We start from the raw sequence: 4,253 nt of genomic DNA on the forward strand, positions 1-4,253 counted from the left end.
CCTCCCCCCTTCTCCAGCCCCCCTCTGCCCCCTACTTACCTGCTCCCAGTCCAGCTGCAGCTCCGTGCTGTAGTGGGCAGGGACTCTCCGAGTCTTTTCTGAAGATTCAGAGAGCTTTAAATTGATTCAGACCTTTTACTTGGTCCCCTGATTTGATTCGGATTCAGAGATTCGGCCACTGAATTGGGCTGAATCTCCTCTGCATTGAACTGGCACAGCCCTATTTGCTACCTTGCTACGTGATGGATTCTACACTGGTAGAAATGTATTCCATGAACAGTTTAGAGAATTTCCCCCTACCTTTTCAATAGGACAACTCATTTAATAAACTTCTCTGATACATTACTAGGGGTGTCAGGATTAGGCAGTAGAATTGCTACATGATTACAAGCTTTATGAGATTAAAGGCCTCCAGTACATTTTCATTTAGGTTTCAGACTGCTCTTTTGTACCTCATCACTCTTTTGTAGCTCATAGGTTACTTTTGATCTACTGAAAGAAGAACAGGAATGATGTTTAACTATTCGCTTTCATAAGATTGCTTGAAAAATTAATATTTTACAGCATCATTCATTGTTAAACAATTTCTTTAATACATAACACCTTTGTGTAAACCTACCTTCCAGACTACCTAGATGTGTTACCTGGCTCCACAGTCTTTTATAAATATTCTAGGATGCAGTACAGGAAGATGTAAGACACTGCAAAATATGCTTGAACAGAACACAGGCAAAAAGTTTTTGTACCATGAAATGAAGATGATGAAGAAAATGCCTATGTTGAAAGCTGAGAGATGTCAGTTGTAGAAGTGAATTTCATCTTAACCTAGCCTCAACTAGGAAACAACATAAGCAATAGAAAAAGATACCAGTATGGGAACATCCTTCCAGTCTATCATCTAGTTCCATTATCTTCCTGCATAATGGAAGAAACATTTTCAAATATTTTCAAAGTTCTGAAGGAAAAAAAGAAAAAGATCAAATTTCCTATCACTGGTATTTCAGATACTTCCTTCAACCCTATTGAATTGGGGAAAAAATGGAAAAAAAATTGTCCTTTTTTATGGAAAACAAATCCTACCCCTTCCACTGGCAGGTTACTTCGAATGTTATTTATTATGTAAAGTGAATAAGATCTTTATTACGGTTAAGTCACATCCACATGTAATTGCTGTGATTCATTGACAGTCATCAAGTGATAGCTAAAAGTTACCCTTGTGTTCAATGAAAACCTTTTGTATTAATCTAAGACTCTTCCTCTTGGGACTTGCTAATTATGAGTTTTCCCTGAAAATGACTCAGAAATGAGACCATCAGAACAACAGTATTTTCTATTACAATCAAAATCATTGTTGTGTAAATTAGTGGCCTCTATATTATGCATGTGGTGAAGTTAATGTAGTCTGCAATGAGAAACACAGGTTACTGTTTTGTTCACCACATTTAATTATTAATGAGTTTTGTTTGTGCTCCTTGTTCATTCTGGGGTTAAAGAGGCTTGTTTCTAAGGTGCCTGTAAAGTGTTCCATCCAATAACACAAAACCCTATTACAGAAGAGAGGATTAATATGAAAATATTTGTTTTGTTTTCAGGCAGAATGTTGAAGATTATTGCAGAGAAGAATATCCCATGTAGTCTAATATACAGCCATTTATTTGGGCTGTTGCAGATGGAGAAAAGAAAATAGGTTTCATTCTACTGTCAGTAGCATAGGTGCAGGTACTGTTTCAGGGAATTGTACATAGCCCTAATCTACCAAAATTTAAGGCAAGCTTTTGACACTATGCCTCTCAAGAAAGTGGCAGCTAAACTTGAGGCATGGGATCAATACTATAATTGTAGATAAACTGTTGGCTAAAAGGAAGGCTGCTATGAGTTACATTGAAAGGTGAGAGAGGAGGAACCGCTTGTGTTCCTCACAGATTCATTTTGTAACCACCTTTTCATATATTTTCAGTAGAGATGTTGGTGTAGGAACTAAATGTATGCTTAGAAAAATATGAGGATTTCTTCAGAAGAAATCCTCTTCTTTTTCCACATACAGATCAGCATCAAGTTCTATGTTAATGCCTGCAGCAGCAGGCATAACTGATAGATTTTGCTCTAAACAAGCTGCTGCTGCAGGCGTTAACATAGAACTTGATGCTGATCTGTATGTGGAGCAGTGACTTTAAAAGAAGAAATTTAGGGGAGAAAAACAGATTTAAAACTGGTTAACCCTCCCTCGCATCTGCCCTTCCAGCAATGGCTTCCTTTGGGAGCAAATCTCTTGCTTGAACCAATTCCAGAACTGCAGCTCTATCCTCCCTGCCTGTCTCATGCATGGCTGCCAATGCTAATGCAAAGAAGATGTAGGGATGGGGTTGAGGACCCCTCCCATGTACAGTCCTGTCCCCCCACCTATATTTTAGCACCCCCTATGCCCTCAAGCAGTACCCGGTGGTTCATGCCCTACTCATCCACCCATAATTACGCTATTGTGAATTACACTAAGTAGGGACAGATATAGTCAATATGGTGGCTAATCAGATTATTAAACAGGAAGGTTTAAACAATTTGGTGGGTGAAGCATTAAAATGGTAGGAAGTTTTACAACAGGAAGGGCAAAGTCTGTAGTTATACAAGACTTTTACTACAAGATGTAGAGTCATAGACTGATGGATGAGAAGAATTTGAGCATAGAGATTGATAATAGGATAGCCATAAATTGCCAGTCAGATTCAGCTATAGTAAAGTCTAATGCAATTCTAGAGTTTATTAAGCAATAGAGACAAACAAGTACTTGTACTTGTTTGGTTAAAGAGGCTGGCTTATTTAGCTTAGGAAACTGAAGGTTTAAAAGGGATATGATTATTTTTATATCTTGGATCAATAGTCGAAGCATGTAATGTACTAGGGACTTAGTTCACAATTTCATGGATTTTTCAGAAATAGTGAAACTGGGCATTGTCTGCAAAATTGGGCAATGTCCACTAAACTGGGTGGGGGACTTAGTAAAATAAAATGCTGGCTCCCCAGTGGAAGTGGGGGGCTGTCAGCATGAAGGGAAGCAGTCAAGATGGCAGCAGCCCCCACCCCAAACTGCTGATTGGCTGAGAGGGCTGCTTGTCATGTGACCCTTTCCCCTCTGCCACTCAACAGTGGAGAGTGGGCCTGCACAACACAGCATTCTCAGCCAATCAGTGGCAAAGGGTGGAGCCTCATGATGGACAGCCATCTTGACCAATCAGCAGCAATGGGTGGAGCCACTGGTGCCCCATGGCTACAATCAGAGGCATGGGGAGGGAAAAACCCATCACAAAAAGCCTGCTGAAATGGTTGCCAGCCCTATGATCTGCCCATGAAATCACCTGCCTACCGTATCAATTTAGATAGGTTCCTGAATATATGGATTCGTATATTGGCAATGTTATTGTTAGAGTTGACAAAATTCTTTGTCTATGTGGAAGTTATCTGGCATTCTTATACTACAGGGCTTCTTCTGGTCATCTTTAGGAGGGAAGAAGGATATTTTTTTCCCCTTGTCATGAATGTTTTCTGCCTTACTCTGAATTACTAGATACTGAGTTTTTAATCTGTTAAGATGATGGCTCTGGCAGTACTCAGACTTTTTCGAGAACTTGGTCAAGCTTTTCTGCGAAAAGTCAACCCAACCATCAGTTTTGGGGCAAGGAAAAAATTCTTTGTCACATCAGATCAGCAAAAACAGCAGAGGTGGTTGTCTTTGTCTGTAGCATGAAAGAGTTTCTGTTCTTGGATTCCTCTGAGTCTATATGAAGCAAAATGCTTTTCTACCTTTGCAGTGGCAGGTCATCGGCAGTTTTTATCCATGGCATATGGTAACATGCTTTAATTTTTGTTTTCATAATGTATTTTGTACCTATGGTATATGTGATGGACTGGTGGGTGATTAGGAGGGCATTTTATATAATTTTTTGCCAACATATGCAGGGGACTACATTGCTTAAGGGTCCAATTCTACTTCTGTGATCTTATGTTCCTAACTGAAGGCAGAATTAAGTCGAGTCTATTGATTTAGAGATCCAAGAAGATCCACAAGAACAGTGTGTTAGTGTTATGTGGTCCCACATTAAACTCACATAACTTCAAGGGTCTGCAGGATTGTGATTGCCCTGGGTATTCCTCCAAAGGAACAAAGGAAATCATGTCTTTTATATATTTTTTTTTAGATAATTCTGTTCTAGTTAAAATTTTACAGTGACTTTAAAATAGAAGCAACTTCCAAAAAACAG

The sequence above is a fragment of the Crocodylus porosus genome, unplaced genomic scaffold (assembly GCF_001723895.1).
Source record: "Crocodylus porosus isolate Cpor-Errol unplaced genomic scaffold, CroPor_comp1, whole genome shotgun sequence".
Taxonomy (NCBI): Eukaryota; Metazoa; Chordata; order Crocodylia; family Crocodylidae; genus Crocodylus; species Crocodylus porosus.